Genomic DNA, 23,638 nt, shown 5'->3' on the forward strand with positions numbered 1-23,638 from the left:
GGCAGTACACTAAAAGCAGTCCTGCTCTTTGCTTTCTTAATATAGTCCTGCGTTGTGCGGATGTAACAAAATCAGTTCCATTTTGTTTCCAAAGCCTTTGGAAACTACCTATTAATGGGTGGCTGGTAGGCTTGCTGGTAGGAAAAACCCCGCCAAAGTCGAATTTTAAGAGATCAAAAGACGCACTCGGAGACACAGACAAGTTACACCTAGAGAGGCCCCGCTGGGATTCGAACCCAGGATCTCCTGTTTACTAGACAGGCGCTTTAACCAACTAAGCCACGGAGCCCACGCTGTAAGTTTGTTAGGGTTTTCTTCTGCCAGAGAATGCATTTGTATTGATGTATTTCAGAATAGGACCTGAGACGGGAACTATATATTCATCTCTTTTTAATAATAAGACATCTTTTCGTGGACTTTCATACTCTTGGCTTTTGACTGGGGTCAGAGCCACCCAACCAATGAATAACAGCTTTGACCCTAGCGTTATTCATCTGTCTTTTTTCCTTTCGCTCTGCATGACCTCACTGTATTTGGCGTGGAGCCTCGATACTGCCTCAGGGAAACTCAGGCAGAAAAGTTCAAGCAAGATAGAAAGGCAGAGACTATGCGTAGATTTCCTCAGAAAGCACTGGGACACTGACTTTGGTAAACTGCAAGGAAATCAATATTCCGAGTGAACCATTTTCTCCAGGAGACGAAACTAGCGAAACCATAAAGCCCTCAAAATCTACCTCATCCACCTGTGGTCAGGGTTACTTCAACCTCTCTGTGCTGGCGTCTGAGAGTCCCCACGCTTCGCCGCGGGCATCTGGGTTGGTTTCTCCTTCTCTGGAAAAGGTCCTGCGCTACCAGGCCTTTCCCACATCTTTACACCGGTATCCCTGCCCCTCCACTGCTCCTGTCTGGCAGAACCGCGGCTGACAAAGCTGGGCAGAAACTTCGAAGAGGAAAATAAAGTTGCCTCAGGAAATAAAGGTCCAGTTGGAGAGAGGACACAAAACCGCCAGGAGCTAAATGAAGACGAGACAAGGCAAGACAGTCCCTGCTCGCAAATCTCTTGGCCCAGCAGGTGATCGGGAACCCTGCGACGGGATCCTAAAGACCTGGTTCTGAAAACTTCAGAATAGACCGTCCCATCAAACACTGCGACTGTGTTAAGCAGTCTTCTACCAAAAGAAGACAACAGGAGGGGGATGATACATAGCTTGGGGACATGACCTGAAAATGAAAAGCAAATTAACTTTTTGTCACACCCTTCATGCAACTGAACAATTCCCCAAACCTTAAAACCAGTAAAGCTCAAAGTAGACGCTATTGCCTTTAGCCAAATTTTGACCTGTCAGTCAACCCAGATACGAATTTAAGATTCTTTTTTTAAATTTTAAGGTAATCCTAAATCATTTCATCTTCTGTCTTACTTTGAAGTTTCATTCCGACCTCTCTTACCGGTGTGAGGTCCTATCTTCCTGAGGACAGAAATAACGTAACTAACTCGCCAGTTCCTCTGTACCACAAGTCAGGTCCCCTCTCTGCCCATTAACAAGACAGAAACTCAGCTGGCTCTGGGGATGTCACTGGAAATATATATGAAAATATATCAATATTTCTTAATGTACACTTAATATATTAAATAAAAATTTTAATATATTAATGTTATGATAAATAGCAAAGTCAACCACAAGCAACCTTCCAAGGTAGAGAGAAAAAGGTATATAAATGTTGTAGACGAATGTCAGTAGTACCCAGACCTGGGGAATGGCTTGAGAACTTGATGAAAGTATGGATTCCTGGGCCCACCACACAACTCCTAAATGAATTGAAAATAAGGCAGGAATCTTTATAATTTAAAATCTTCTTCATATTTTACAGATGGCCAGCCAGGTTGGAGAACCACCATTGGTCTAGAAAGTTAAGTGAGTGGAAGTAAGACAATCTGGTGACAAACTTCATCTGGAAGTAGTGGTTAGGGAGGGAGAGGGGTGGGCAGAATGATTCCTGGGTTCTTGGAGAAAGGTAGGCAACAGAGGTTGAGGGATTTACCATAGTAACTTTTTAAAATAATCAGGCTTGGCTTAGAAACAATAGTAATGAGACAGTTTTAAAAAAGAGAGAATTATAAAATTTTGGGCAGGGGGGAAAATGATGATTATTTGCACATGATAAAAAGAAAATGAAATAATGAGCTTTGATTCCAAAAGTTTAATGCTGACTTCCTTGGAAAGTAACCACCAGTCTTCAAAGCTTGTTAATAGTTCCATAAAACTCCTTTTATTTTGTGTCTGTTACCCAGATACCAGATTCTAATATTGTCAGTAGGGTGTTACAGTTCATTCTGTTGGCATCTTCCTTATCTGGCCAAAGAATTATCAATGATAAAAAAAGCTAGCTGATTTGTTGTCTTAAAATTTTGTAACAGAAAGGTTAGTTTTTAACAGTTTAATGCCACGACATGAATGCATGAACTCAACCCCATTGGGCAGCCTGGAATGGAGCCCCACCTATGCTGAATCAGAAGTTCCAGCTGTCGCTCATGCACTGTCACATTCTGAGATTGTTCTCAGTTCTTACTACACACTTCACCTTGTGAGTTTTGTTCCAAATAGCATCGGAACAAAACTTCAGAAATGCACCTACTCTTCATTTTCGTTTGAAGGAGGGCAATTTTTAAGAACAGATACGGGGCAGCAGAGTAAGAGTAGTAGAGAGAACAAAGCCCTCACATTCCTTTCCCTCTGAGAATGCAATGACTGACAGGATAGATTGGCACAGAAATTGGAAAGAATAAAATTAAATAGCTGAAATCTCTGAGATGGTATCACTTTTGTCTATGCAGCTGATGATGACCATTTTTCCCCCAAAGCCTTTCAACTGTAGCTGCTGGCTTCTCCAGTGTTTTCTGTGTGATTTTCTGACATGTACCTGGCAGGGTTTCCTTAATATATTTATATATGATGACAAAGCATAGAACTTCGATCCCCCCCATTTCAGCCCCCTAGACAATTCACTTCAAGGATGGAGGAGGGTGTCTGTGGTCAGGAAGCTTCTACATGCGAATTGGGAAAGAATTATTGACTAAACATGACCATCGCCACCATACTATGGGAACAGATATGAATACTCTCATGCTAAAGGATCTCTCAATCTAGCTATTTCAGTCACACTAGAAAACTCTACACTCACTGACTCAAATACTCATTTTAATGAATTGAGGTTTGGATAACAACAGCATTCTTATGAGAAGTGGATTTATTGTGCAACGTCTACCCATGCAAGATAGAACTGAGATCTGTAGACTTCATTGTCTGGTGACTGCACTGAGTTGCCCTCAGTGGAGCCTGGAAGATAAGGAGGGAGTGGAAGAAAATTAGTGGGCAGGCTTTCTGCTCCTGTCTCTCAAGAAAGGCACAGCTGAGAAAATAGGGGTAGGAAGTTGTGCATGGTCCTCTTATATTTTTCTCTTCCCATTCTTCCCCCCTCCCCCCTCCCCCCTCCCATCCTCAATTATTTTTGCAAATGAATCATTTACTGGCTTGTGAATGTGCCTTTGGTATGTTTACTGCCCTGGGTGAACAGTATCTTCCTTTGTTATCCCACTCCATGCAGCCTTCCTTGATCTGACACAATCAGGTTTGGTAATGGACTCCAAAGCCCTTGGGGTAGAAATGCTTGAGGGCTTAAAGCAACCAACTAAATTAGATAAGTAGTCTCCCTTGAATGTGAGCAGGAAAAGATGAGTAGAGAAATGCAAAAGCAAAAGTAAGAAAAAACCAAAAAAAGAGAAAAAGAGAAGAGGTTCTGACATGGTCAGGAAAATGCAGCTGTGAAATGCGAGCATGGAGATAGGGAAGATTAAACCTAGGACTTCTTCCATGCTCCGTAATCTCGCCACAACTCAGCTACATCCACCCAGACATGTGGCTGCTGAGAAAAAGTTTTTGACTAATTACCTTCCTTTTCTGGATGTCTTCGAGGATCTAATAGTTGGCAGAAGAGTTTAGTCTGTTCAATTCCTTTATTTTGTGAAGCTCCTACTCTGAATCTGGTCTTGTGGCTACATCAAGAGAAGGGCCACTGCAGCCCAGATGAAAAGACACTTGGTCTTCCCAAAGTTAGCTGGCTCTGAGGTCTGCTTGTCAAGGGACTGCCTGAGTAGCAGTTCCATCCACCCAAAGAGAGAAGCCCATTATGGAACCTACCCTTGTATCTTCAAATGCTCACTCCTTCAACTTTCTTCCCCTCTGCTTACACAGCCGGCAATAAAAATGAAAAACATAATGCAGAGGGGTGTGAGGAAGAGTAGCATGCTTCCTTGACAATTTAACTGCATGTGGGGAAGTTAGAGACAAAGGATGAATTCACAATACTTGTGGCGAAATGAAACACCTCCGTTTCAGGCAGTGACATTTTCTAGTGGATGCTACAGCTCTGGTTCTTAAAGACACAGGAGACAAAAAGAAAGGAGGAGGAAAACAAAGTATTCCTGAGAGCTAGCTATTATAGAGTTTTTTCAAATGGAGTTTTCTCTGCAATGAAGAGAATGCAGAGGAGATTTCCACTAGGACAAGATCTACCAAATGAATTAGTTGTTTATATGTGCAGTACCTAGATCTATAAGTTTGGGTAGTTCGCTAGTTAAGCTTTCAAATTTTTAGCTGGGGAAACAACGTTCGAATCCCTAGCAGTTTAGTATTGCAATGTTCGCGCTTGTTCTGTAGTTATTGGGGAAGGCGGGGCGGCCGGGATATGACTCGTTATTTTTAACTGGCAGAAAGCAACAGAAATCTTGCCTGCTCTTAAAGTTCTGAGTATTTGCAATGATATCCTTTACCCTAGTGGCTGGTAAACTATTGCCTGCGAGCTAAGAATGATTTTGGAACGTTTCACGAATTTGCGTGTCACCCTTGTGCAATGGGTCATGCTCACCTTCTCTGTATCTTTCCAATTTTAGTATATGTGCTGCCGAAGTTTGTGAGCACCGTTTTTTATTTTAAAAGGTTGAAAAATAAAACGAAGAATAGTATTTCGTGACACGTGAAGTTTATATGAAATTCAAATTTCGGTGTCCATATATAAAGTTTTATTCGAACACAGCAACCTCATTCATTTATGAATGAGACATAGACATCATCTATGTCTGCTGTCGGGCTACAACAGGAAGTACTTGTGACAGAGATGGTACGTGGTAGCTTTTTCCCTTCCCACTGCTGCTGTGCGCAGTACACATCACAGTGACTCAGTGATCGTTCCTCGTTTTTCAGTGTCGCACACATAATATTTTGTTATTATTTTTAAAAGTAGCAGTCCTTACACATCATTTAAAAACAATAAACGTGGACCTCAACTGCGAGCTCCTGCATGGCTGAACTATGGCCACAGCATTGTGTTTATTGTGCAGTTAGGCTTTAACATACTAAAGGAGTATGGTGTATCGTGAGGCATCATTTCGTATTCACTAAAATGCTAAGCTTGCCGAAACCCGGGATTGAACCAGGGACCTTTAGATCTTCAGTCTAACGCTCTCCCAACTGAGCTACTTCGGCTACTTGGAGAAATGATTTCTTGACTTTTCTTTTTAATATTTAGATTATTTTCAACTTTGGTCTTTGAAAGGTTTTAGGTTTCTTAAGTATGGTTATCTAGTTGGCCAATATATTTGCCCACCCAGGAAGACTTGGAATATATTGTCTTCCATGTATGCCAGTTGGATCCAATTCCTGGCAGCGCGGGATGGACAGGTATAAGGCAGATTTTAAAGAGAGGTGATAATGAGGGATTCAATGGAAAGCCTTTCTGCTCCCCTGTGTCCTGTCACTTGACCCAGGACACTGTTCAGAAAGTAAGGGAACTTAAAGGCAATATTTTTTTGGATCCCTTATTTATCTCTTCTTTTTGATCCTTCCTCTCTCACAATCTCCAAAAATGCTGAGGTATGGAATCAATAACGCTATAAATTTGCTAAAAGAATGCAATATACAGGTTCATTACCAGAATGCAATATACAGGTTCACTACCAGTGTATATACAGGTTCATAAACACTCGTCACAGTACTCCAACTGGCAGGACAGCAACTGTCACAAAAATTAGAAATTTTAAAATGGCATATCTCATTGCAACAGAATTTCTTCACACACACAAAAATGTTTTTAATGAAGATGAGGTTGCAACCAAGTCATTCTATAATTGGCTCCTCTGTAAGTCATGCAAGGAAACCATTTATCATGGAGAAGTAATTACAGAGTGTTTACTTGTAGTAGCCAAAGAAATACATCCAGGGAGTTCCCTGGTGGCCTAATGGTTAGGAATCCAGGTTTTCACTGTTGTAGTCCGGGGTTCAACACCTGGTCAGGGAACTGAGACCCTACAAGCCACAGGGTGATGCCAAAAATTTTTTTTAAAGTCTAGAGAAAAGAAATCTAAGACCCCGCTGACTGAGCCTTGAGGACATCAGGAGCAACATCGAGTTGATTTTAAAAAATAAGCAAATGATCTGCCATCATTTTCTTTGACTCTTGATGAGTCAGTCTAACAGATGTTACTGACGTTATTCAGTAGTTTATTCAAGGAGTCAATGTCAGTTTGAAGTGACTGAAGAAATAACCTACATGAATAGTCTACATGGAAAAACTCCAGGTGAGACTATTTTGTGAGAAGTTGAACAAAGAGCAATTCATGACAACCTGCCACAATATGTTTCAGCCGGTGGTGGTAAAATTATGAAGGGAACAGAAAAAGACTTAGTTGAACAAATTTTAAAACTTGTGAGAAAGGTAAGCCTAGAGGACCTCTTTGAATTTTGGAGGCAATATAGAGTCTTCCAGACCTAATAATGTGATGGTCTTAACAAGTAGCCTGGAAAGCTACCAGTTTTATTTAAAGCCCAGAACAAGAGAAAGTTCTGCAGTAGGTCCAGGCTGTATGAAAGCTACATTATCACTTTACCTGTATGACCCAGCAGAGTACTCAAATGTCTATGTAAGACAGAGATGGTATTTGGAGTTTTTGGCATTCTTCTATTAGTGAATCACAGGACAAACCTTTGGGATTTGGTGCAAAACTATGACATCCTCCTCAAATTTTTATTCTCTTGTTAAAATATCGTTTTTGGTCTATGTTACGAGAGAGAATAAATGCTTGGGCATGAGTCACTATGAGACTTGAGCTTCCAGTCATGACCTACTTGTTCTCTAACCCATCTAGCCATAAAGTTGTGCATGCACAGCATCATTTCATTATTAAGTATAAACAGAATATATGAGCAGGGCCGACACACATGAGTCATTTGCATGGAAAAGTGGCTTATATTCCCATGGCTCCTACACTTGGTACTTTATCTCTTCAACCCTCATTCATAGCCTCATAGTGAGTTCCCTGTAACTGAGGAAGAAAAAAACCAAAACAAAACAGGACTGGTTTATCAGTAATTCTGCACCCTATGCTGGCGCCACACATATGTAAGCAGCTACCATAGCACCTGAAGGCCAGTGGTGAAGGTAAATCCCCCCAGTGGGCGTGACTTCACGCAGGGCACGTGATTGTTCATTTTACTTGGAAGGACAGATAGAGCATAGGGATCCACACTAATTCATGACACGTTTCTAATAGTTTGGCTGGATGATTAGTACTTGGAGGGAAAATTGCTGAAAAGTCATGACAGAAAGGTCTGGGAAAGAAACAGAGGGATAGATTTTACTAAATGGGCAGAAGGATAGATTACTAAATAATCTAAGGATTATTTTCAATGTAGATGCTCTCCAAAGAGCAACCTCCTAGAGGGGGATCTTAATAGGCAGTTGGACAAGATGACCCGTTCTCTTGATGTTTGGAAGCTTCTCCTTAGCCATCACTGTCCTGTCCAATGGGATTATGAAAATAGTGGCCACGGTGACAAAAATGGAAGTCATATGTAGCTCAGTAACATAGATTTCTGTACACTAAAATAGAGCAGATTGAAACCACTGCAAAATGACTAAACTACCAACATACTTAAAACATAAGTAACATTAACATCACAAAATGAAATAAATTCAAAATAAAAAGAGTTCTGTGAAAGGAAGATTGAATTAAAAGGTCAATAGGAGTAGATGTTTAATATTTTTCATAATTTCATTAGTGATCCAAGGGATTTTTATAAAATGGCACTTAATTTAAAAAAGTGTGACTGCCAAGGCATTATGAAAGGTTGCATCAAAGATACTAGCTTGAACCTGTTGCATGAATACATGGCAAAATAAAATAAAAATAAAGTGATTCAGTATTGAGGTCAAGGAATATCAAGAAAGAAGTTTCGACATTAAGAAGAAATTGGATTGTCATACCTGAATCTTTATGACCTTACTTTTCTTCTCCTTTCAGTTTTCAGTATTCTAATCTCAGTGGTGAACTAATCCTTCATTCAAGAATGCTTAATATTGTTCTTTCTGGAGCCCTTAACATATGGACATTCCAGACAAGGCAAAACTCTACCAGTGATGGTATGCCAGTTGCAAGGGTATTTTGTCAGTAAGGAAAATGAGAAGGCTTGGGTAGTTATTAAAATGTCCAGTGATGTTCAGGTATTTTCCTCATGTCACCAGGTTAATAAAGCAGTGAAATAAAGATCGCCTAATGTCAAATAGAGTCTCATACATATACACCATACATAGCACATTGACACACACGCAGTAGAGAAGTTCTTCCTTTATGGGTCATTTCACAGTGTCTTGTGACTGACCGTAACAATACGCACCCCTTCCCCCAATGCACAGACACACAAAGAAAATCTCAAAGTAGGAATGAATGAAAAATGTGTTGCTGGGCTTCCCTGGTGGCGCAGTGGTTGAGAGTCTGCCTGCCCATGCAGTGGGTACGGGTTCGTGCCCCCGTCCGCGAAGATCCCACATGCCGCGGAGCAGCTAAAATGTGTTGCTAAGTAGTGTGTTGAAATTTCTTACCCTCCAACATTCCTAGACTTTTCCACGTAAACGTTAGATTTTCATATTTAAATCTGTAAATTAAATCACAACCAGAATAGATCAGTTAACAAAGCAGAGTTGATTATGATAGTTCCATTTGGATTCCAAGGTTGGAAAAAACAAAACAAAAGCGAAATTTTCTTTATAAGAAAAGGGGATATATTTAAAATCTGGGAAACCAGCTTATTTTGCTGGCACCCTCATGATTATGTGTGTGTGTATTCAAAACAGAACAACAGCTAAAACGCTGAAATCATTGATGATACTGAGGGCAATTAAGGTTGAGAAGCCTGAGCCAGAGACTAAATTCTGCAGTGAAGGGGAAGGAAATGACGATGGGGGAATGACAGGAACAGGGGAAGATAGAGCGCCAGAGGAAGGTACGTTAGGAAGGTTTGCGTATCTGAGTGAGGACGCTCCAGGGAGGCTCTGTAAGCTGCAACTGACTCCTCTACCGGAAGGAAAAATGTCTTTAATACAATTCAATTATACTGTAGATTTCAAGAACATGATCCTAGAACATGTTTGGCTGAATCACCAGATACAAGGGATGGGCAGACGTAGTGGGTCTCAAAGTCTCTCTGAGAGAGTGGAAGGAGTGTCTTCCGTGGAGACCTCGACTTCACAATGGCACGGAGTAGCTTGGTGGGGCGCTTCTTTTACGAGACATTTACCTTGGGTGGAGTGCGCCCCCTAGAGTGCATGTAGGTTAATTTCAGAGAACTACTGGAGATTTTGCGCGTCTAGTCAGCCAAATTTATCAGGTAAGAGAGATGCAATGTTCCCAAACTGCTGAAATGAAACTTTTACAATGGCCAATCACTTTATGTGACTTGGCTTCTTGAAAGTGGCCAATTGTTTTCAACAAACAGTAAACTAACACAAATCAAACCATTCACCTCTTCTGTGACCAAGAATAGCCTTTCTCTTTCTCTCAAACCTCTTGCTTTGCAGTCAGGTCTCCCTCTACATTTTCCCCTGGTTTAGGTGAGACACAAAAACTTTTTTACTTCATAAACTGGATTGTATAATCAAATTCATGTTGATTCATCAAAATCATTGTTATTAATAGGATCGCTTATAGGAAAAGGTGGAATCGTCCCACAAGTACCAAGCAACTATCCCAAATCTCTGGAGACCAGTATCCTAAATCTGTGTTCTTTGATGTTTCCAAAAGTGCTTAGGACTCCAGCAGTGTATCTCCTTTAGCAGCCTTTTCAAGAGGTGGTGCTCTCCCAAGCATGCCCAGAGTGAGAGTTCAGGACAAGTAGAAGGAGAAAAGAAGTTTTCCCGTACTCTTTTTACTTCTTTCCTTTGGGATCCAAACAAGACAGGACAGGACAGCAAGTCTGTGTGGTGAATGAGTATCTCCTGCCTTCTCAGCTCAAACCTGGCACTGGTGAACATCCACTCTCAAGCTTTTAAGAGAGGGCAAGGACTCAAGAGAGTGGCTTGCTTCTTTGGCTGGAGCGTTCTCTCCTATAGCTGTCATCATGGCCAGCCTCATGTGTCTGTGACCAGTGCATTTCAGAGAGCCTTGTGGCCAGCAAATTATGCAGCCAGTCTGTCCTACGTCTTACTACTGGAGAATCCTGTGCTCTTCATGCCAGAGACGGTACTTTGTTCCCCAAAGTACTAGAGCAGGTTGACTTCAGATTTTCTAGCCTCTTAATTTTAAACTTTCTCCAAATCCAGGAAAAAACCCGTTGAACTGATTCCTGATGCTAGTTTGATGAAAGGTGAGGTGGGACCATGGTCAAAGTGATTTTCCTGCTCTCAGAACTCTAATTTTCCCCAGTTGTTAGTTTTTGTGTAGTACGGACTTTAGCCAACATAGGAGTGACTGCTCAGTGACTAGAGTGGATGGCTTTTAAAGGTGGACAAATAAGTTTGAGCAAATCAGCATGAATTATGAGTGATGAAGAAGTTTCAACATGTAAGAAAACCAGGGAATAAGAAGAAAGCCAAGGACCAAAGAAACGCTGAACAAGATGTAAGATATTCCAGCTGGAGGTGCCAGGGGTCGAACCTGGGGCCTTGTGCATGCTAAGCACACACTCTACCACTGAGCTACACCCCCTTACACTTTCACTAGCTTGGCTGAAGAAAATTTAATGGCAATATCTATCTGCATTGCTTTTTTTTGCGAACTTGAAATTGTTAGCACAAAAATCCTTTATGTACAACACCATTATTCCTGAAACTCCTTTCTTTCATTCTCTTTCGCGGTGACATGAGGAGAAAAGCAACTTCATGCTAGGCAGAAAGTCACCGTTCCTAGGACTGATTCACGCTTGTCAACCTACCCCCAAGACCCGGCTACACAAAACTTGAATAGAGGAAGGCAAAGAAGAGCCCTTTCCTGACCCTGTCTCCCGGAAGAGCCTAGAATCAATGACACTCAAAGAACAATGAGAGCAGCTAGTCCCATATCTTAATTTCTTAATACAGATTTCCACTAGAAGGAACCAAAGCTCCTGGAAGAACTTGTTGTCACCAGAGGGCTGGGACAGGAAAAGTACAAGATGAGCCTAGAATATCTTTCTGAGCTAGTATGTAAGAACGTACTCAAAGATAATTGAGCACAGTATTTATGAGTCAAATCTTGGAAACACTGAGCATTAAAATGAGTAATAAACAAAAAGAATATAGTCTGGATGGATAAAATAAGAATACTTGAGTTCATACTGATAAGAAAGGGAAAGAGAAAGAAAGAAAAAAGGAAATGAGAGAGAAAGAAAGGAAGGAAGGAAGGAAGGAAAAGAAAGTTTACCCTACGTAGTATGCCAATTATTGTGTGGAAGAAATGACAGCATCATCATTTTCCACTGTCCTGTGATGATTGATTCAGGCAAAATTCATCAATCAGTGCCCAAGCTATGGGTGACAGTTTGTTAAAGAAAGATGTATTTATCAAAGTGTATTTATCCTCACATATTTCTTATGAAAATGGTAACTTGACCATTAAAAAACTCAGCAGAGAAAACCTTACCCCAAATTATCAGATTACCTTCATCATAATGGGGACACTGACATCATGTACCTCTGATGAGATAAACTGAGAAGGACACAGCAACACTCCTATTGTATTCTGACCAAAATTCATCATCATCTGAATCTAATCAGGCAGTCAAACCGAAATTGAAACACATTATACAAACCAACTGTAACATGCTCTTTAAAAATGTCAATGAACGAAAATATCATGAAAGACAAAGAAAAGTTGAGAAATGGTCCCAAATTAAAGGAGACTAAAAATACTTTAACATAAATGAAATGTGTCACCCTGGAGAGGTCCTGGATTTGGGAAAAAAAAAAAAATGGAGCAAAGGCTAGTATCGGGACAATTAGCAAAATTTGTGTATGAGGGGTATAGTTTTGTATCAATATTAAATTCTCTACATTTGACAATTTTACTGTGTTTACATAAGGGAGTGCCCTGAAAGAATACAATGAAGTATGTTGGGGTAAAAGGATATGTTTGCCAACACTGTCAAATGGTTTAGGAAAAAATCTATGTGTGGAGAAAGAGAGCAAGAGAGAGAGAAAGAGAACCAATGAATGTGGCAAAATGTTACAATAGATGAATCTGGATATATAAGATAGTTTTTGCAACTGTATTTTATGTTTGAAATTATCTCCAAAAAAAGTTTTAAATATTCCTCCTTTTTACAACTTCCTTCCTCATTGTGCCAAAATGCTGCCAGAAAGACGTAAAAGGTAACGCATAGTGATTTAAACCATAGTACTGTGTGTGCTACCTCTGGAAGTTTAGACCTTGATGGGGAGATGGGAATGAATTTACAATATCTGACCCAAGTGTGGAGGAGGGAAAGTGAAGAACACTTCGTGTTGGCATAGGATTTTGGTGGGTGCATTCTCTTTGACTCTTCCTTTAGGTAAACAAGAAACAAGTTCCCTTTAACCTAAGTGAAGTAGCCTGAAAGTGTTTGTTCCATGTAAGACTTGGCTTGTTTTTTCTAAGCATGTCAAGGTTTGCAGAATCTCTCACTGCTCTTTCTTTCAAAACAAGACAAACAGTACATAGGAGGGCATGCGTGCAGTTGAGTTTTTGGTTTTGACAAATAGTCACTGGTATTTGTGGCTCTAAAGAGAGCAGTAAGAAACCACATTTTCTCGACCCCATTGTAGCTGTGAGGAGACCCTTTTGTTTTAGAAATGGAATCTGCTGACACTTTTGAGCTTCTGTACCTAAGATTTGTCTGGAGTGACTATTTGTTAGCACATTGGGCTTATAAAGCAAAAGAAAGGATAAAAAACATAGGTTAGGCAGAAACCTAAATTCTTTGAATTGCAGAGGTTTTCATAACAAAATGTCTTTAATCCTGGATAATTTGATGGAAAAATAAACTTTCAATTTGATGGTTCAGGATTTAGGTCTTGTTTTAGAGCCTGGTAGTTTCTTGTTTATTTCTTTGTTTCCCTTACTTAGATATGAGCCAAGACTTGTACAACCCAGCTTTGTTCTGGAGAATCTTGTCCATGCATTTACCCTCCTGACATGGAGCTCTTGGCTCAACAGGAATACGAAGAGCTAGAAACCAGAGTAACATCTATTGACTTGCAGTGGTTTATTCTGTTGTACTGTAGGGATATTGTTGATTTAAGGAAGGTTCCTTACAACATTAAAAAAGAAACTTCAGTATTGCTTTTAAGGTTACAAATTTAGAGAAATGTAGAAAGTAACTAGGGAGGAAAAGATATGGCCTGTAAACTGGAAAATGCCGGTAAGATTTTTATTTTACAAATCATTGATAATTTAGAAATTTGAACAACTTCTTCCTAGACAAGATTATTGACTGGTTTACTGGGTGTGAGTGAGGAGGTGGCCAGCATCAAAGGATCCCCAACTTTTTCTCTGAGGGTGGTAAGAATGGTTATGGTGTCTGTCAAAGAACTTGAGGACTTCCAGAACTTCAGTTTGAATTGAGAGGCCAGTGGTTCAAACAGATTACTCAGACACTTGTTGAATTAAAGTTCTAAAATCTCATGTATTTTGGCTAGAGTGAGACTCCATACATTCATTGTGAGTTCATTCATAGGATAATCTAGAGCCATTTTGTGATCATCAATGTTGCCTAAAAGACTGGCGAGCTAGAAGACACAAGAAACCACAAAATCTTGAAAATAGGGCAATTTTCTCTTGATTTCTGTCATGGCTCCATTGTTTGAATAGGCAGGAAGCTCTGGGAGGAGCAACTTTTTTTCCAGAGCACACCAGGAACTGATATCAGCTTCTCTGCCTTCTAGAATATGGTGGGAGAAAAGTTGAGAGAACAAAAATGTGGCCCATGTTTTTAGTAGGATGATGTTTCCTTTAGTTGAAATTACCTCAAAGTTCCATGTTCTTCGCTATAGAGAACATACATTGTTTTACCCCTCAAACTAGAGGAATTGGGATGGGTATTTCCACTTTTTTCTTGTTTAATGCCCTTTAATTTATTGGTTTCAAACTTTTCCCAAATCTAGGAACAAGTGCACTTGAACTGAATCAAGATGCCTTTTCCCACTGTGTGATAGATAATGAGCATCACTTACTGCCAGGTGTAGGAAAGTTTGAGTTTTGAGCATTGAAACTTGGTGGGTTTCCCAAGGGCAAGTTGAAATCCTGCTCACAGAACCCTAGGTTGAGTTCAGACTGTGGCCAATATGACACATTTATTTTTTCATACTTTCAAAATAAAAAAAAAAGGTGCTTGTTTAATGTAGCTAAGGGTAAGAAGCGGATAATAGTAATAACAATGGGTTACATTAAATGATTATATCACCTCCTTGATAAACAGACTCCCTAAGAGATGAAGTAATTACTTGGCCACCAGTTCACAGCCAACATGTAACAGGGCAAGTTTCAATGCCAGGCAGATTTGCTTTAGAACACCTACTCTAGGTCTTTTCTTTAGAGATGGAAATCCTGAAGTCAAAAGACCACTTGAGATTAGTGGCTTTTGGATTTATTCCTCTTTGAAAATGTCATTATCACTCATAGGGAAAGAAGTGGTGCCACATAATCATATAATGTTGAGCAGTTTTCAATTCTTTGGGGAAACTGGGAAGAGAGAAACGAATGAACTCATAATACTCACCAGGAAATAAAATACCTTAAGTCCAGCAATATGGTCTGCAAACCCTGCTGTGGCATTTTGTAGGGGACGCTACAGCTCTGGTTTTGGACACCTAAAGGAATGGAAGACAGAAAAGAAGGAGGAAAACAAAGTAATCCTGAGAGCTAGTGATTACAGTATCACTTTCAAGTGGAATTTTCTCTGCAATAAAGAGAATGCAAAGGAGATTTGCAACTAGGATAGTATCTACCAAATGAATTAGCTGAATATATATCCAGTAACTAGATTTATAGATTTGGGTAGCTCACTAGGTAAACCTTTGGAGTTTTTAAACCGGGGAAACAAAGTTTGAATCCCTAGGGGCTCAGGTCCTTCTGTTCGAATTTATTCTCCAGTTATTTCTAACTGGCAAAAGGCTACTGAAAGCTTGCCTGTTCTTAAAGTTTGAGTATTTACAAGTTCTGAGACCCTATACTTTGTGGCTGGTAAACTATTGCCTGCGAGCTAAGAATGGTTTGGGAACGTTAAAAGGTTGAAAAAATAAAACAAAAAAGAGTATTAGTTGACATGTGACTAATGACTCTGAAAGGTTAGCAAGGTTCGGTTGTTCCTAGACTAATGCTGAGAAAGGGAGAGTTGAAGGGGGACAGAGAAGAGAGGGGATGAAGAGCGGAGAGTATCCTGTGGGGAGGGGAAGACAGTTGAGTGGGAGAAGCAGCCAAGGAGGACAGGAGAACGAGACGCTAGAAGAAAGTTTGGGAATGAGAATTAAACACGAGTAATATTTGGATGAGGGAGTATGTGGATGTATCCAAGGTCTTTATCTCTTCTGCATTTCTACAGGTCCACCGCAAGAGAAGCTCCATTATTCTAAGCGAAGTAGGTGAAAACGTTATGTCCCACAAGAATCCAGTTTGTTTTGTTCCAGTTATCGTAGTCTGAGAGCTACTAGTTGCTCTTTTCCTCGCTGGTTAAACAAGTTGAGCACTTTGTAGGGCGCTCGTGTGGTTGAATTTTTGTTTGCGGTGCAGTACTGCTGGAATTGATAGCTTTATAAAGAGCAGCTGGAAAGCCACATCTGGATTCCCGTGTGACTGTAGTGGGAGCAATGTTGAGCGTAGAAGCAGGGTCTGCCGGTGTCTTTGGGCTTACGTATCTGAGGCAGCAACTGATTTTTAGCGCATTGGGCTTGGAATGTGAGGGACAAATGAGAAAGAAAGGTAAGCCGGACAACAAACAAATACTTTTGAATAGATGTCCAAGAATACAAGTGTCAGCACCTCGGATAGCGCATCAAACTTTCGACCTGAAAGTCGACCGTTTCAGTCTCTGAGAGCAGGTTCTTTAGTTCTTACATTCTTGTTTCTTACTCATACGCAGAAGTCAGTCCTCGGAAACCCAGTTTTCTTCTAGATACCTTTTAGGATATTTTCAGTGTTCTCCTTTACTGCTTATATTCTACACTTCTCCCAGCGGGAGTCTGAAGAGCAATAGTTTGAACAGACTTCCTCTGTTCCTCTCCTGTGGATCTTTGCTTTAAGCCCAATGCTATTTCCACCAAAGACACATGAGGATCAGAAGTACCTGGCTTCACTTTGGCTACTTCAGAAGTCATCACACAATACCTAAGAATAGTAAGGGTAGGGGCAGGCATCCCTTATGCTGTGTGTATCCCACGGCATAGCTGTGATTGTTCAAAATGGCTAGAGTGCAAATGGCTAATAAAAACCTGAATAAACGGTTTGAGTAACTCAGCACGAGCATCGTTGTATTCCACAGTGACAAAGAAGACTGTGGCACCAGGACAAAGCAGGAAACTTGGATATCCTCTCACTCAGATAGCCTAAGCCAATCCTGGTGTGCTTGCCGCGGTTCCCAATAAAGAGAGATGCCCGAGTGGAGGTGCCGGGGATTGAACCCGGGGCCTCGTGCATGCTAAGCACGCGCTCTACCACTGAGCTACACCCCCGACCTAGTCAGGCCGTTTCGTTCATAGTAGAAATTGTTCCATGAATTAACTTACATGCGCTCTAGGGAGGGCACTCCACCCAACGTAAATGTCTCTTGCAAGAAGAGCTCTGCCAAGCTATTCCGTGTCACTGTGCTTGACATAGCATCAAAGTCACGGTCTCCCAAGAAGACGCTCCTTCCACTCAGATTTGAGACCCACTATGTCTACCCATCCTTAACATCTGGTGATTCAGCCAAACATATGTTGTAGGATCACCGTCTTGAAATCTACAGTGTAAGTGAATTGTATTAAAGACTTTTTTTTTCCTTCTGGTACAGATGCCAGTTGCTGCTTAGAGGTCCTTTCTGGAGGTTCTTTCCTCTGATAGGCAAACCTTCCTAATATACTATCTTCTGGCGCTCTATTTTCCCCTAGTCCTGTCATCTCTCATCATCATTTCCTTCCCCTTCACTGCAGAATTTAGCCTCTGGCTCAGGCTTCTCCAGTCCAAATGCCGTCATTGTTATCAATGATTAGGGGATTTTGCTGTTATTCTGTTTTGAACACACGCACAGACAACACATATGTAATCATGGGAGTGACATCAAAACTAGCTGGTCTCCCAGGTTTCTTAATACATCTCATTTTCTTACAGGAATTTTATATCAAACCTTTGGAATCCAAATGGAACTATCATAATCCAACAACTGTGCTTTGTTAACTGACCTATTTTGGTTGTGATTTCATTTACAGTTTTAAAATAAAAATATAAAGTTTACTTGGAAAAATCTAGGAAAGTTGCAGGATAAGAAATTCCAATATACTTGCTACTCAGCATCACACTTTTAATTTCATTTTACTTTGAGGTTTTATGTGTGTGTGTGCATTGGGGAGTATTGTGAGGTTTAGTCACTGTGAAATGACCCATAAAGAATAATCTCTTTATTGTGTGTGTGTCAGTGCTATATGTATGATATATATGTGTGAGAATTTATGTGACATTTCGTATCTTGATTTCACTGCTTAATTAACCAGTGACATGAGGGAAAGAGATGAACATCCCTGGACATTTTAAAAATTACTTGAGCCTTCTCATTTTCCTTACTGACAAAACATCCCTGTAGCTGACATGCCATCACTGGTAGAGTTTTGCCCTTTGTCTGGAATGTCCAAATTTGTCTGGAATGTCCAGAAGATAGTATTAAGCATTCTTAAATGAAGGATAAGTTCACCACTCAGATTAGAGTAGTGAAAACTGAAAGCAGATGAAAGAATAGGGTCATAAAGATTCAGGTTTGACAATCCAATTCTTCTCTAAATCAATAACTTCTTTCTTGATATTCCTTGATATGGATACTAAATCGCTCATTTAACTTAATTTTGCCATATGTTCATCCAGCATTTCCAAGCCAGAATCTTTGATGCAACCTTTCATTTCTAGCACCTCCATTACTGTCCTATTTCACTCTCTTAAACCGTGCTTGCACAGACTTTTCCCACTTTCCTCTCTATATTACCTTACCTTTTCCTGCTCAATAGCAAAGTTAAATTCATAACCCTTTACTCCACTCCAAGGGCCTCATCATCACTGTTGAAGTCTGTCTTCCCAACGAACATTTGGTTGAAAGAAACAAAAAAGAAAAATCTGGCTCATGTAGGATCTCTTGAACCTGAGGCAACAAACACAACAGATTCACATAATCAGGTTTGAGGACTCAGTGCCATTGGCAGTACCACTGAGGAGCATGAAAGAAAAAGAACAGAAAGAGGAAAAAGTAAGACATTCTCGGTCAATTATCTTTAAGAAGGCATTATTCTTTCAACTGTGCCTTGGTCAATGCAATAGCTGTGGGCTAAGGAGAAGCAAATCTGCCCAGTGATGATCCCTTCTCTGTGCTTCTCTACTCTTCTACCTCCAAGCATGATTATCTTCTATAGTCAGCAGAAGTAGGGAACAATGGATCATCAGTCTTTCTGAGCAAGTAATCTGGTGTTAAGACATTTACTTTGGGTGGAGTGCACCCGCTAGAGCTCGTTAAATTAATTCACAAAACAATTGGTGATTTTGCAAGACTCACCAAATCCTCACTAATTTCTAATATGAATGAAATAGGTTACCAGCATTGGGGGTGTAGCTCAGTGGTAGAGCGCGTGCTTAGCATGCACGAGGCCCCGGGTTCAATCCCCGGCACTTCCACTTTGGTGTCTCTTTGTTGGGAACCGGCTAGAGAATAATATTAATTACTGTTTACAGTGGTTCAGCAGCTCCCAGTGTTGAGAAAAGTGCAGAAAGGTTGCAGGTGGTTAAGTGAATCCACAAGTGTTCTGATTTAGCCAAAATAGTGTCACCCATCCTTATTGGGATTATGAAAAGAGGTCAGATTTTTGTCATGAGGAGTTACGTATCCTTATTGGGATTATGAAAGGAGGTCAGATTTTTGTCATGAGGAATTATTCCCCTCTCAGTAATTTACACAAATTAGCTGACCACACATTCCTCCCTTCAGTTCCTAAAGTGAATTCATCAGAGTACTGATTTAGGGAAATTAGGGATTTTAGGCTGTCAAGCTTTCCTTGACATCACTCAATAAACCCCCTTTCCACACTGTTTTTATCTTTTTAAATAAAATAATGCCTTTTATTCATAAATTCCAATCACAAAGAGACACCAGAAAAATCACCTAAAGACTTTGGAGTCAAAATAAAAGTTATCAGTGGAATAGAGAGGAAGCAAAATGCCCCTGTGTCTGTTAGCCATAACAGTGAAAAGACCACTTCCTCTCTCTGATTCGTGCATCCATGAGTCCTGATGAGAGAGACACACATTCCCATTATTAGTCACTGATTAAGAGTATTCACCATATCCTGGATATCATTACACAGCCCCCTCCCCTGCTCCAAAGTATTGTCTCTCAGCTCATACAATAACCAAGTATTCAAAAGGTCATTCCACCATCCTATCAGGCCATCTGCTTCAGGGTTAGGGGCTTATGGTGAGGCCAGTGAATTCCAGAACATTAGCCCACTGCCAAATTTTATTTGCTATAAACTGGCTTCTTGTCTCAGAAACAATGCTGTGGATGCTGTTGAATATGACATTCAGTAAATCCATGGTTGGTGGTTTTGGCAGAAGCATTGTGGGAGGTGAAGGAAAATCCACATCCAGATTAAGTATTTATTCCAGTGAGATATACACTGTCCCCCAATACAGAATTGGTCAAATATAATGAACCTGACACCAGGGGTTTAGCTGCTTCCCCCATGGAATGATAGCTTGTGAGGGCTCAAAGTTTGTCTGTGATATTGGTAGTTTAGTCACTTAGCAGTGGTTTGAACTACATCATTTTGGTGCATAGAGGTGCATGTTGCTGAACCTGTGTATGATCTCTGTTCCTGTCATCATGGCCAGTTTGTCCATAAGCTCACTGGGCAAGTAGAATAGTGGCTAAAGAGAAGCTTCCAGACATCAACAGAATGGGTCATCGTGTCCAACTGCCTATTAGATCACCTCTGAGGAGGTTGTTCTCTGGAGGGCATTCACATGGAAACAAATATCCTTAGACTCTGCACATTTGGGCAATTCTATCTACCCGCCTCTTTCCCAGACCTCTCTGTCACCACTTTTTCAATAATTTTCCTTCCAAGCTCCTAATTACCAGCCAAACTATTAGCCACCTCTCATAAATTAGTGTAGATCCCTACTCTACAAGCAAAATGAACAGTCATGTGCCCTGCTTGAAGTAACGCCCACTGAGAGGGTTTACCTTCACCACCAACATTCAGGTACTATGGAAGCTGCTCACCTTTGTGAGTGGAGTCCACTTTGGGTGGAGTGCACCCGCTAGAGCTCGTTAAGTTAATTCACAGAACAATTGGTGATTTTGCGAGACTCACCAAATCCTCACTAATTTCTAATATGAATGAAATAAGCCACCAGCACCAAGGTTGTAGCTCAGTGGTAGGGCGTGTGTTTAGCATGCACGAGGCCCTGGGTTCAATCCCCGGCACCTCCACTTGGGAGTCTCTTTGCTGGGAACTGCTACAGAGTAACATTAATTATTTTTTACAGTGGTTCAGCAGCTCCCAGGGTTGAGAAAAGTGCTCACCTGCTCAGAGCTGCTCACCTCTGCTCACCAGTATATGAGCAGAATCACCTATAAACCAAGTCTGGTTCTTTTTTCTTCTTCTTTAGTTGTAGGAACTCCCTATGAAGCTATAGAGGTAGATTGAAGAATGGAGGATTGTACCAAGTGTAGGAGCCATGGGAACATAAGCTACTTTCTCATGCAAATTACTCATGTATGTAGGCCCTGCTCATATATTCTACTTATACTTGAATATGAAATGGTGCTGTGCACTGCTTATTACATCACAATGCTAAATGATTTCCTTGCCTGGCTAATGAAGGAGCCAATCAAAAGCTGATTTGGTTGTAGTCTCATTTTCATTTTTGAAGGAATTTTTGTGAAGAAATTCTGTTATGATGAGATATGCTGTTTCAAATTTTCTAAATTTTGTGAAAGTTGCTTCCCTGTCAGTTGGGAATATTGTCTCAAGAGTTTAGTCTGGTAATATTTATGTATACGGTATTCTTTTAGCAAATTCACAGCATCATTGGACTCCATTTCTCAGCATTTTTGGAGGTTGTGAGAGATGAAAGAATGAAAAGAAGAGAAAAATAAGGGACCCCCCCCCAAATAATATTTTCTTTAGTTTCCTTTAGATTCTGAGCTGTATCAGGGTCAACTGACAGGATGTAGAGGAGCGGAAAGGCTTTCTATTGAATCCCTCATTATTACCTGTTTTCAAATTCTCCCACCTTTACGTGTTCATCCAATACTGCCAGGAATTGGATGCAACTGGCATACGTGGAAGTTAATAGATTCCAGGTCTTTCCAGATAGGAAAGTATATTGGACAATTAGGCAGCCATGCTTAAGAAATCTGAAAACGTCTAAAACAGAAGTTGAAAACAATCTGAATATTAAAAAAGAAATGTCAGGAACAGGGGTTTTCGGGTAGCCGAAATAGCTCAGTTGGGAGAGCGTTAGACTGAAGATCTAAAGGTCCTTGGTTCGATCCCGGGTTTCAGCACACTAAGGGTTTTAGTCGATCCCAGGGGTGAATTTCCTTTCTGCGCATTAATAAGGAATGTCGTAATGCAGCAGCCCCCAACATTTCTGGCACCAGGGACCGGTTTCGTGGAAGACAATTTTTCCACGGACGGGTGTGGATGGTTCAGGCGGTAATGCGAGCGATAGAGAGCGGTGGGGAGCGACGGAGAGCGGTGGGGAGCGACGGGCAGCGGCAGATGAAGCTTCGCTCGCTCGCCCGCCGCTCACCTCCTGCTGTGCGGCCTGGTACCTAACAGGGCGTGGACCGGTACCTATTCACTCGGATGATGCCCACGAATGTTGAGTTCCTTTAGCATGCTAAAGCCTAATTGCACAATAAAAACAATGTTGCGCCACAGTTCACACTTTTTGTTTTGTTTTGTTTTCACACGATGTGCAAGCACTACTAATAGAAGTAATAACAATAAAATGTTATGGTTCAGAGATGCACAGGACACTGAAAAACTTGAGGAAAGATCACTGAGTCGCTGCAATGCGTAGTGCGCACAGCAGCAGTGGGAAGGGTCAAGGGTGCCACGTGCTGTCTCTGTTGCAATTACTCTTCGTGATAGCCCTAAGGTAGCCATAGACGACGTGTAAATGAATTGGCTGTATTCGAACAAAACTTTATATATGGACACCGAAATGTAAATTTCATATAAACTTCACGTGTCACCCAATACTATTTTTTGTTTCCTTTTTCACCTTTAAAAATAAAAAACGGTACTCCTTTCGGCAACACTTATACTAAAACTGGAAAGATACAGAGAAAATTCCCATGACCTCTGCGCAAGGATGACATGCACATCCATGAAACTTTCCAAAACCATTCTTAGCTCGAACGCAATAGTTTACCAGCCACTGGGGTAGAAGAGTCCATTGTAAATATTCAGAACATCAAGCAGGCAAGACTTCAGTAGCCTTTTGCCGATTAGAAATAACTGGAGAATAAATGTAAACACACGGAACCTGAACCCCTAGGGATTCAAACTTTGTCTCCCCAGATTAAAAATTCTGAAATTTACCTAGTGAGCTACCCGAATATACAGGTCTAGCTAGCGGACATGTATTCAACTGATTTATTTGGTAGATATTGTCCTAGTCGCAAACTCCTTGACATTCTCTTTATTGCAGAGAAAATTCCATTTGAAAGAGATGCTATAATGCCTCACTCTCAGAAATACTTTGTTTTCCTCTCTCCTGTCTTTGTGTCCTCCGTTCCTTGAGGCGTCCAGAACCAGAGCTGTAGCGTCCCCTACAAAATGTCATAGTAGGGTTTGCAGGCCATATTGCTGCATTTAAGGTGTTTTATTTCGTGGTACATATTTATGAATTCATTCCCTTCTTTCTCATTTCCCCACAGCATTGAGAGCTGCTCAACATTAAGAAATTATGTAGGGACATCCCTTTCCCTGTGAGTGATAATGACATTTTCAAACGGAAATGAATCCAAAAGTCATTCTATCTGTCTTTTGACTTCAGGATTCCTGACTGTAAAGAAGGATCTGGAGCAGGTGTTCTAGGAAATCTGCTTGG

The 23,638-nt window shown here is 40.8% G+C and overlaps 8 non-coding genes across 8 annotated transcripts; 3 read left to right on the top strand and 5 right to left on the bottom strand.

Moving 5' to 3' along the window:
• Positions 1-215: 215 nt before the first annotated feature.
• TRNAT-AGU (transfer RNA threonine (anticodon AGU)) lies at positions 216-289 on the bottom strand. Its single transcript has one exon. It is a non-coding gene; the product is annotated as a tRNA-Thr (tRNA).
• Positions 290-4,867: 4,578 nt separating this feature from the next.
• Positions 4,868-4,979, bottom strand: LOC112412610 (U6 spliceosomal RNA). Its single transcript, XR_003005838.1, has one exon. It is a non-coding gene; the product is annotated as a U6 spliceosomal RNA (small nuclear RNA).
• Positions 4,980-5,470: 491 nt separating this feature from the next.
• Positions 5,471-5,543, bottom strand: TRNAF-GAA (transfer RNA phenylalanine (anticodon GAA)). Its single transcript has one exon. It is a non-coding gene; the product is annotated as a tRNA-Phe (tRNA).
• A 5,420-nt stretch (positions 5,544-10,963) lies between these two features.
• Positions 10,964-11,035, bottom strand: TRNAA-AGC (transfer RNA alanine (anticodon AGC)). The gene has a single exon. It is a non-coding gene; the product is annotated as a tRNA-Ala (tRNA).
• Positions 11,036-16,935: 5,900 nt separating this feature from the next.
• TRNAA-AGC (transfer RNA alanine (anticodon AGC)) lies at positions 16,936-17,007 on the bottom strand. The gene has a single exon. It is a non-coding gene; the product is annotated as a tRNA-Ala (tRNA).
• Positions 17,008-19,114: 2,107 nt separating this feature from the next.
• TRNAA-AGC (transfer RNA alanine (anticodon AGC)) lies at positions 19,115-19,186 on the top strand. The gene has a single exon. It is a non-coding gene; the product is annotated as a tRNA-Ala (tRNA).
• A 2,823-nt stretch (positions 19,187-22,009) lies between these two features.
• Positions 22,010-22,082, top strand: TRNAF-GAA (transfer RNA phenylalanine (anticodon GAA)). The gene has a single exon. It is a non-coding gene; the product is annotated as a tRNA-Phe (tRNA).
• A 743-nt stretch (positions 22,083-22,825) lies between these two features.
• On the top strand, positions 22,826-22,932 carry LOC112412612 (U6 spliceosomal RNA). The gene has a single exon (XR_003005841.1). It is a non-coding gene; the product is annotated as a U6 spliceosomal RNA (small nuclear RNA).
• The last annotated feature ends 706 nt before the right edge of the window (positions 22,933-23,638 follow it).

Source organism: Neophocaena asiaeorientalis, unplaced genomic scaffold (assembly GCF_003031525.2).
Source record: "Neophocaena asiaeorientalis asiaeorientalis breed wild unplaced genomic scaffold, Neophocaena_asiaeorientalis_V1.1 scaffold239, whole genome shotgun sequence".
Taxonomy (NCBI): domain Eukaryota; kingdom Metazoa; phylum Chordata; class Mammalia; order Artiodactyla; family Phocoenidae; genus Neophocaena; species Neophocaena asiaeorientalis.